The sequence below is a fragment of the Bos taurus genome, chromosome 1 (assembly GCF_002263795.3).
Source record: "Bos taurus isolate L1 Dominette 01449 registration number 42190680 breed Hereford chromosome 1, ARS-UCD2.0, whole genome shotgun sequence".
In the NCBI taxonomy this organism is placed as follows: Eukaryota; Metazoa; Chordata; class Mammalia; order Artiodactyla; family Bovidae; genus Bos; species Bos taurus.
In genome coordinates, this window is record NC_037328.1 from 415688 (window position 1) to 426610 (window position 10923).

The 10923-nt window shown below is 39.3% G+C and overlaps 1 long non-coding RNA gene across 1 annotated transcript; it reads right to left on the bottom strand.

Annotated features, from left to right (window-relative positions):
• Positions 1-4160: 4160 nt before the first annotated feature.
• On the bottom strand, positions 4161-7502 carry LOC100138661 (uncharacterized). The gene is made up of 3 exons (XR_003035143.2): positions 7069-7502; positions 5150-5371; positions 4161-4449 (listed from the first exon to the last, which is right to left on the bottom strand). It is a non-coding gene; the product is annotated as an uncharacterized lncRNA (long non-coding RNA).
• Positions 7503-10923: the final 3421 nt, after the last annotated feature.

The window sequence follows — 10923 nt, forward strand, 5'->3', positions numbered from 1 at the left end:
AACATCAAAGTCTTTTCTCTAAGATCATCTCTCATGTGATGCAGCTTGATTTTCAGCTTATTGAAAATATTTTCCACTGTAGATAGTTGCTGGGAAAGCGTCTCCTTGTTATCTTTTAGATTAGCCACATCGTACTTCATTTTGTCCCGCAAGCATAACCACTTGTCTCTTGCTCTCTGGAAGGCAAGTTCCAGATCTCTTTTTGATGTTGGACCTTGATCATGATCATGTAAGGCAGCAGCCAGTCTAGAATGGTAGGATTTCACTTCCGTTTCCAATCTCTGTTTACTTTCTTTTTCGTTCTCCAGCTTAGAGTTTAGCATTGTATTCTCAGCTGTCAGACCATTAAGCTGGCCTGTATAGTGGGATATAGTTTTTGTTAACATTTCCTCGTTCAGTTTTATTGCCTTTTAAAGATCATCATTCTTTACTTTGAGAATTTCAATGTCCTCAAAATAGTTCTCTTCCTTTTCCCAATGCTGATTTTTCAGTGCATCTATCTCCAGTCTTAGCATGGCAATTTCCTCCTGCAGCATGTGCTTTTTTGTGCAACAGGTCTTCTATTTCTTCACAACTATCATAAACTTAAGTGAAACAAAGGAGATATTTAGCTAGTATTCAGTAAAGTGACATTCCATGATTTCTTCTGAAATGAAAGACTAACCTGTATGTTTATACAATGAAAATACTGCACCAAGCACATCTCCAACAGAAAAAAATAAGTTCAATTCAATCCACAGACTTTATACAAGCAGAAATTCCCAAAGTTTCAAAAATTTAATGGAAGACAATGAATCCACGAAAGTCAAAAAGAAATCCAAAGAGACTTTTCAAGAAGCTCAGAACTGGAAAGCCTTCTCTCTGAACTACAACGAACCCAGAAGGCTTAAAATAAAAGATTTATAGATCTGACTACACTTAAAAATTGCATCTGATGTGGAATATTTATATAATGGAAAACTAGTAAGCCATAAAAAAGAATGGAATAATGCTATTTGCAGCAACAGGGATGGACCTAGACATTATCACCCTAAGTGATATAAATCAGACACAAGTATTATATCATACTGCTTATATGTAGAATCTAAAATGAATTTATTCACACAACAGAAAGAGACTCATAGACAGAAAACGAACTTATGGTGACCACAGGGGAAAGCAGGGTAGGGGAAGGGATAAATTAGGATGTTGGGATTAACATATACACACTAATAGATATGAAATAACCAACAGAGATCTACTGTACAACATAAGGAACTACACTTAATATTCTGCAATAAGAATCTGAAACTGAATATGTGTGTACATGTGAGCATATGTGTGAGTGAGGGTGTATGTGTATTAGTCAGTCAGTCATGTCCGACTCTTTGGGACCCCATAGACTATAGCCTGCCAGGATCCTCTGTCCATGGAATTTCCCAGACAAGAATACTGGAATGGGTAGCCATTTCCTTCTCCAGGCTGCTGCTGCTATTGCTGCTAAGTCGCTTTAGTCATGTCGGATTCTGTGTGACCCCATAGACTGCAGCCCACCAGGCTCCCCCGTCCCTGGGATTCTCCAGGAAAGGACACTGGAGTTGGGTTGCCATTTCCTTCTCCAATGCATGAAAGTGAAAAGTGAACGTGAAGTCGCTCAGTCGTGTCTGACTCTTAGCGACCGCACAGACTGCAGCCTACCAGGCTCCTCTGCCCATGTGATTTTCCAGGCAAGAGTACTGGAGTGGGGTGCCATTGCCTTCTCCACCTTCTCCAGGGGATATTCCCAACACAAGGACTGAACCCAGGTCTCCTACATTGCAGGCAGATTCTTTACAGTCTGAACCAGCAGGGAAGCCCCATTTATATAATATATACACACATATACATATATATCTGAATCACTGTGCTGTATACCTGAAACTAACAGAATATTGTTAATCAACTATAATTCAATAAACCACACCACTTGCTAGGTTTATAAACACTGCATTTGATACCTCCTATACATCTACTTCACAGTAAGAGCCTTAACTCTGTATAAATAGACTAAATTTTGTAAAAAAGGTTTTTCCTTGAGACTATGCTACTTTCTAACATTTTAATAGGCAATTACAAGAATTACACCTATTGAAAACTGTACTAGGCACTTCTACAAACATTAATTAATTCATGAGCTGTAATGATTCTGGAAAGGAAAAAGTTAAAAATATGAGTAAGCTGCATGCCTTTTCGCCAGGTCTTTGGACTCTACTAGTCTTATGGAGAAGGCAATGGCACCCCACTCCAGTACTTTTGCCTGGAAAATCCCATGGACGGAGGAGCCTGGAAGGCTGCAGTCCATGGGGTCACTGAGGGTCGGACACGACTGACTTCACTTTCACTTTTCACTTTCATGCATTGGAGAAGGAAATGGCAATCCACTCCCGTATTCTTGCCTGGAGAATCCCAGGGACGGGGGAGCCTGGTGGGCTGCCGTCTATGGGGTCACACAGAGTCAGACACGACTGAAGCGACTTAGCAGCAGCAGCAGCAGTCTTCTTACATAAAACCACATGTCTCTACTACAAACATATCAATACAAAATAAGCCTCTTATTTCATTAATGGTACATACACTAATGGTAAATAAGCTAAAATTTAGAAAGCTCTTAGAAAACTATGAGATTATTTGCTGCTGCAATAACTTTCATTATCTCTCCATGTTTAAAATAGTAAGATGGGGAAAATACAATGAAAAACACTTAATAACTATCACTAAATATATATTATGTCATATCTATCACTGTTTTCAAAAGTTCCTTGTACTGAAATAGGACACTCACAGAGCAGAGTGCTCATTTTCTCACAAGTAGAAGAATCCCATCCAAAATCTGGTCTCTGAACTGCCTATAGTTTCCTCCTTACCATTAGGGGAAGTGATAAATAACCTAATGATCAATTGAGGAAGTGAAATCATTACCAAAACCCAGAATATCTTTAATTGGTAGCGAGAGTTCCCCCCCCCCCGCCCCGGCTTGGTGCAGGGGAGGCACTTTTATAAATTTATTCTAAAGAAACAAGTTTTTAAAGTGTTCAAAAGTGTTTTTAGAACTGATGTCACAGTTTTTACAAAATGAAAAACAGTAAATGATGTGAAAAGCTCGTTGACAGGGTATTGGTTAAAGAAATGACAGTGGAGCCAAGAATGGACTCTGATTCAGACACTGAAGGTGACAACGTGCATGGAGTGACCAACACGTTCACTCCAAAGCAGAGGGACTTGGTCGGGTAGCGCAGTCGATGGTTGGAACACACATGGTCTTCCTTGCCTAAACCACAATCAGGGTGCCAGCTCCTCCGACATAGTCACAAAAGATTTGAGATTGATTCCTATGGAAAATATTAAAGGCCTCTCCTTGGATGAGGCCATTGAATGTCACTACCTGATTGCTCTAGACAAATGGATTTGAATTACAAATACTACTTTCCCGAGCTCTTACTGAGAGCTTTTCATTGTGGGAGATCTGCTGCTAGGACCTCAAGGATGGGACACAGTCCATGTTTGAGAGGGACATTGGGTGTGGGAGCAAATTCCTCTGCTGTGAGATGCCACTTGAGAACTCTGAAGAAGGAAGGACAACCAACTTCAAGAGTGTCTGATTTCTACCAACTGCTGGAAAAAAAAATCCCTGCACCTCTGGAGGATGCCAGTTATCACCTGTCCTTGAGGACTCTGCTGTGAGGGAGAACACAGCTGGGAAAGCTGGAGCCAGCTCTGAGCTGTTCATGGGGCAGGTGGATTGGAGGGCTGACGGGCACAGAGGGAGGGGGATCCACAACACTCAGCCACCTGCCAGATTGAAGGCCAGAAGCAAGTTGATGTAAAATTAGGCACGATGGGTCCCTCCCAGCGCCCCTTCTCTTCTAGACCTATTCTCTCATGAATGGTCCATCAAGGCTGAAGAATCGGTTGCCTGAGGTGGGCTGAGAGCTTAACCTCCAGTTTCTACACCATTCTCAACCCTGTGGTTTCTCAGGATCTATTGTGTGAGCTACTGATGTGACCTCTTCCTCCCTCTACTCGAAAAAGTGCACCCAGCATGTCAGGATCATACATTTCTTATTTCCAGCCTTGTTACTTTGGGAACTTTGAATATTCTTTTCTTTTGTTTTTAACAATTAACCTAAAATTTCCTATAACACTAAACAAAATGACACTAAATAAATGGTATTTTTTGAGGGGGTATTATAAATAATATTGATAAAATCATGTTAGAAATTTGAAATTTTCACCAAAGATTACTCTACCTGATTCAGATTATTTCTCTCAGTCTTCACTATCACTTTTACTGCTTGGAAAGTGAGTTCTAGGTGCTGTTTCACTTCAACTTCTTTACTATATTGGTCTTCTTTTCTTCTTAAATGCTCCCTCATTTTTTCATATAACATCTCGGCATTTCTTCTATTCTCTTCTTCTTGCTTTAAGGTGAATCTGCAAAATTTAAAGCTCTTCTTAGAAAATCATGAGATTATTCAGTGCTGCAATAACTTTCGTTCCCTCTTCACAATGTTTAAAACAGTAAACGTGGGGGAAATACAATGAAAAACACTTAATAATGGTCACTGTTTTCAGACAGAGGGTTAAGAATAAAACTGCATAAAATTTTGTTTTCATTTTCTCTTGAGAAAAATGGCTACTTCATAAATCTGCGGGTGGGAATGTAAAGTAATATAAACTTTCCTAAGAATAGTTTAGAAATATAGATCACAGATCATTTTTAAGTTCTCATACTTTGACCAAATAATATATTATTAAAGAAAATGTATTTAAAATAATTAGAAAGGTAGAAATGAATTTATAGAAAAGGTGATCCTTGCAATATTAAATAGAATACAGAAAAGTGAAAAACAACTGAAAGTGAATTTGGTAAATCTTTAATGGGCTTTCCATTATGCTGAACTTCTGTATGGTCACTAAAATGATAATTTGGAAAAATATACATTATTAGAAGCATTCACTGTTAGGAACCTACTATATTATTTCCAAGAATTTCACACTCCACAATACTAGTAACACTTTCTCCTCTGTAAAATCCTAGAGGATAAATTAGTCCTTATAACACATCTACATTTCTGCAGTATTAAAGGAAACAATAGTTCAAATGTTTCTTTAAAAGCAAGGTGTACAGTACCTCAAGCTGCTGAGCTCTCATTCCCATTCCACTTTCTGATGGCCTAACTGTGATTTCACTTCTTTGGTTTCTGACAGCTCTTTTTTAGCCCACGAACCTTACTTTTCATTCTGTAAAATTATCCTCTAAGTAATTCACAGTGGCTTCTTTGGCTTCTTTGAAAATCTACTAATCTTTCATGCAAAAGAATTTCATCCTGAATTTTCAACAAGCTAACAGAATCTGCATGATGAAGAAAACAAAGATAGAAACAAACAAACAAAAATTATGTGAGTAATTTTTGAGTATAAAGGACTGTGCCTTTCAGGTTCACTCATCTACACAATGAACAAGTATTAAGGGTCTATAATGTGGAAGACATTATTCTACGCTCTGCAAATAAAACAGGTGCCTCTGGCTCTTGTTTAGCTTTAAGTCTAGTAGAAGACAAAGACAAATAATTATGAACTCAGATATATACTCTAAGAAAAGAGAGTTCTATGATCACATAACAGAACTTGACATAGACTGGGTCCAGGAAAGATTTCCCTGGGGAAGAAATGTCACACTGAGAAATGAAGGATGAGCAGGAAGTAGTAAGTAGAGTAGGAAGAACAACCCTGTGGATAGTCTTCAGCTGCCATTATGTTTTTAACCAAGACAGAGTGAACAGCTACTGATTTACCTTCCTGAGTGGAGCGAGCAAAAACTACGCCAACAAAATACATTAAACAATGATTTTCATGACAAAGGGCTTCAGAGAATGGAAGACAATGATCCTGGAAACACATGAGGTTAGCCTAAGGGATGCCCCAGCTCACTGCCTTGAGAGAATTTCCAGGCCCCAACACAGGGAGAAGGAATGGAAGCTGAGTTAGCCAGACTCCCTGACAGGAGGTGATGAAGCTGACAGTCTGGTGAAACCAAAGTGGGCAGAGATCACAGATCAGAACCACAGAGATGAGAGAGTGGAAGAGAGAGAAAAAGGACCCTGGAGATCTGAGGAGGAGCCCCTCGGGTATTCAGCAGAGGAACGAACAGAGCCCATCTGGGAAAAACCACCTGAGACCAGGGAGAAACCATCTGAAAAGACTATAGGAACCTGTGATTGGTGCTCACTCAGTCCCAGGAATTCTATCTATTCTCATGAGCCAGGCTGGAAAAACTCCTAGGTACCAGCAGAATGAACAGGGTAGTCAGCAAGGTCTTGCCTCCAAGGCAGGAAATAATCAGCCCTAACCCCAGGGTCCCTCTGGATGCACCTAACAAATCATGAGAAGCAAGAGCGCAGAAGGATCTCTGGAAAACTCTCAATATTTGGAAACTAAATCACATGGATCTAAATAACCCTTGGATCAAAGAGGTAATGAAAAGAGAAAATACACAGTATTTTGAATGGAAGGAAAATGAAAACGTTAAGACCAGCAGATATTTTAGGGAACTTACAAGCTGATTCTAGAATTCATGTAGAAAGAAGGGTGAAAACTAAAACCAGATGGAACCACACAATTGTGACCTTTAACCACACAGCAAAGAGAGGCAACAGTTGGGCTTGAAGCAAGGGGGTAGCATGATGAGACCTGAATGTTTAAAAATAGGCAATAATTACAGTTGCTGTGCAGACCAAGGTTCTGCCAGGTGGAGTGGCAGGGAAAGAAGTCCTGAGATTATTTCAGTTACTCTAGGAGGAAAATGATGCTGACCTGACCATGGGTGAAGGCATAGGAAAGAAGAAGAGTCAACAGAAGGTACAGTGAGTGAGAGTATCGTAGGCCTGTGGCTCAGAGTATACACTGACTTTCATGTCCTTTTAATGCAAATCAAACTTATGAGATGCACAGCACTGTAGCATATCTCTAAAGCAGTACTGAGAAGGTGTGCATATATCACTACTCTATACAGAGACAGGCTTTCTGTTAACATTTACACTGCAGTCCTACCTTTACACCCCACATGGAGAGGTTCTACTTGCAACGTGGAATTCATAGAGTAAAGCACGTCACCATCCTCAGAAACAGTCTCGGACAACTGAGTTAAGTCAGCCAGTTCGTTCATGTAATTAATTTGTTCTTTGACCTACATGTAAACAATACTGTTTCACAATGTCCTTAAAATATGTATAAATACACCAAGTGTACAGAGGTAATAAATCTCCGTATCAAAACAAAATCAGACATTTCTTAAAATAAGAGATTTTTAACAAAAGGATAACTTTATCAACAGTGTTTCTAAATGATGTGTTCAAAGTAAACTTCTCTACAACAAAGGAAGATTTTCTATTTTACCACTATTCCTTTGACAATAGTATTTTCAACAAGGATATTTTTGAAAGTTCTTCTTTTTTTTTTTCTATACCTTCTTCTTTTCATACGGTGTTTTCCTTACAGGCCTAAAAGAACAAATGATTCTTTTCAGGCTAATATTAAATATTCAAAAATACAAACAATACCTAAACTTTTCTTTTGTATATAAACCCTTTGCATTGGCAAGTAATTGTCTATAAAGGATGCAGAAATAAGAGCAGCATTAAAGGACACAGAAAATATATCAGTAATATTAACAAAGTATTAAAGTTAGATCCAAGGAAAAGGAAAAACATAAAGTTACTTGCGTTGTGTGATAAGAAACAGTATGCCAGTGTTTTTTGCACCTGTCCTTTTCTATAGGAACTAACTTTTATGGCAATATGACCTATCTGGGAGGTATTCCTTCAGTCCTTCTAAGAAAGAAAGATATTAGCTTTTTGAGGATGTTCTATGCATCGGCCATGCATCATTAGAAACACTTGACATGTCTTACAGGTATTTTACTCCTCACAGTCATTCTGGGAGATAGGTATAGGAAGAAATGGAGCACACAAAGGCTGAGGAACTTGCCCAAGCCCACTCAGCATGTCACCAACAGCCCCGGGAAGTCTGGCTTCAACACTGCTCTTCCAAAATATGCTGAGAAAGTAATACTGAAAAGTCTTTTTAAGTAATATGATAGCAAATGTATCTATAGTATTATTTCAGGTCTAGCTATAGCTATAAATAATGATTTCTGAATCTTAAAACATATTTCAAAAAAATTAAAAAGACTTCATAGTAGGCAAGCCTGCAAATCTACTGTCAACAACGTTTTGTTTTCTGTAAAGAAATTCATCAATAGGCATTCACTCACCCATTCTGCTGTTTCTTCGTGCATCTGATATACATGTATTGAGCACACAATATGTGTTAATGACACGCTTAGTAAAGGAAGCACGGGTTTTGTCATTTAGATCTTTATCATATAAAAGGAATAATTTGTGAAACACTGCTAATAATGTTTTTCTATTGAATATAAACAAAATCTTCCCCTTTTCCCTGGAATCTATAAACAACTATGAAGTTAATATGATGTGATGTTTCAGAGCACCTTACAAAATCATAGCTACTCACCAATTTACTATCAACTAGAATCATCAAGAAATGACCATATCCTATTCAGTATAGCCTAAGTGTTTGTAAATTCACAATTATGTAATTTTTGAAAGTCTATATATGATAGAATTAACTTAAGCAATCATCTGCATATTCCATTACACAGAAATATTACACTTCAGAACCAATGAACAAGCCCTTACCATAAAACTATACATGAACAGAAGTATTATGTACAGTTCAGTTCAGTTCAGTTGCTCAGTTGTGTCCAACTCTTTGCGACCCCATGAATTGCAGCATGCCAGGCCTCCCTGTCCATCACCAACTCCTGGAGTTCACCCAGACTCACGTCCATCGAGTCAGTGATGCCATCCAGCCATCTCATCCTCTGTCATCCCCTTCTCCTCCTGCTCCAAATCTCTCCCAGCATCAGAATCTTTTCCAATGAGTCAACTCTTCACATGAGGTGGCCAAAGTATTGGAGTTTCAGTTTTAGCATCATTCCTTCCAAAGAAATCCAAGGGATGGTCTCCTTCAGAATGGACTGGTTGGATCTCCTTGCAATCCAAGGGACTCTCAAGAGTCTTCTCCAACACCACAGTTCAAAAGCATCAATTCTTCGGCTCTCAGCCTTCTTCACAGTCCAACTCTCACATCCATACATGACCACAGGAAAAAATCATAGCCTTGACTAGACAGACCTTTGTTGGCAAAGTAATGTCTCTGCTTTTGAATATGCTATTTAGGTTGGTCATAACTTTCCTTCCAAGGAGTAAGCGTCTTTTAATTTCATGGCTACAGTCACCATCTGCAGTGATTTTGGAGCCCAGAAAAATAAAGTCTGACACTGTTTCCACTGTCTTCCCATCTATTTCCCATGAAGTGATGGGACCAGATGCCATGATCTTAGTTTTATGAATGTTGAATTTTAAGCCAACTTTTTCACTCCCCACTTTCATCAAGAAGCTTTTTAGTTCCTCTTCACTTTCTGCCATAAAGGTGGTGTCATCTGCATATCTGAGGTTATTGATATTTTTCCCGGCAATCATGATTCCAGCTTGTGTTTCTTCCAGGCCAACATTTCTCATGATGTACTCTGCATGTAAATTAAATAAGCAGGGTGACAATATACAGCCTTGATGTACTCCTTTCCCTATTTGGAACCAGTCTGTTGTTCCATGTCCAGTTCTAACTGTTGCTTCCTGACCCACATACAGATTTCTCAAAGAGGCAGTTCAGGTGGTCTGGTATTCCCATCTCTTTCAGAATTTTCCATAGTTTATTGTGATCCACACAGTCAAAGGCTTTGGCATAGTCAATAAAGCAGAAATAGATGCTTTTCTGGAACTCTCTTGCTTTTTCCATGATCCAGCGGATGTTGGCAATTTGATCTCTGGTTACTCTGCCTTTTCTAAAACCAGTTTGAACATCATTTATTTTACTGTAATAGTTTAAAGATAATGTCATACAATCAATAAGTTTTCTAGTACTGGAAATGCAAACAAGACTAAACTAAATAAACATGCCCTCAGCTGGTTCATTTCCAATAGCATGCTGCTGCTACTGCTAAGTCACTTCAGTTGTGTTCGACTCTGTTCGACCGCATAGACGGCAGCCCACCAGGCTCCCCTGTCCCTGGGATTCTCCAGGCAAGAACACTGGAGTGGGTTGCCATTTCCTTCTCCAATTCATGAACGTGAACAGTGAAAGTGAAGTCGCTCAGGCATATCTGATGCCTAGCGACCCCATGGACTGTAGCCTATCATGCTCCTCCGTCCATGGGATTTGCCAGACAAGAGTACTGGAGTGGGTTGCCATTGCCTTCTCCCTCCAACAGCATACATACTCTAAAAGCTCCCTTCTTAACATAAAACAAGTAACATCTGTGAACTCCACATTCCTCTTCAGTTACCATCCAGTTCTTCATTGCCTGCCCCAATAACATTCCCTACTGAATGTTTATGTGTATTCATTACAGTCCAGCTTCCAAGGGGACTATTTACTGAAATGACTTCTGGCCAAAGGCACTGGTCCTTACCTTAACCTTTCAGCAGTGTTTGTCCGCTAGAGTTGAGCAATCTCTTGTCTTGGCCTGAGCACTGCATAATGCTGCTCTATTTCCAGAAGAAGTATTCAGTGCTAATATTTCTTCCCCTACAAACAAGGAATCTGGAGAATGTACCTGTCATCACCCTGATCCACTTCCCTTTAAATGCTGTCATCATTCACGTGCAGCAGACCACCAGTCAGTGAATCGGTCTTTTCAAATATTGGTGCAATCACACTTTCTTCTGGTGTCCATTTGTCATCGTTATTTTTTCTTTACTTCCTTCCTGTGCACACCAGGATTGCTACTTTAAAAAGTCCACAAAAGAGCCAATGTTTTCTAAT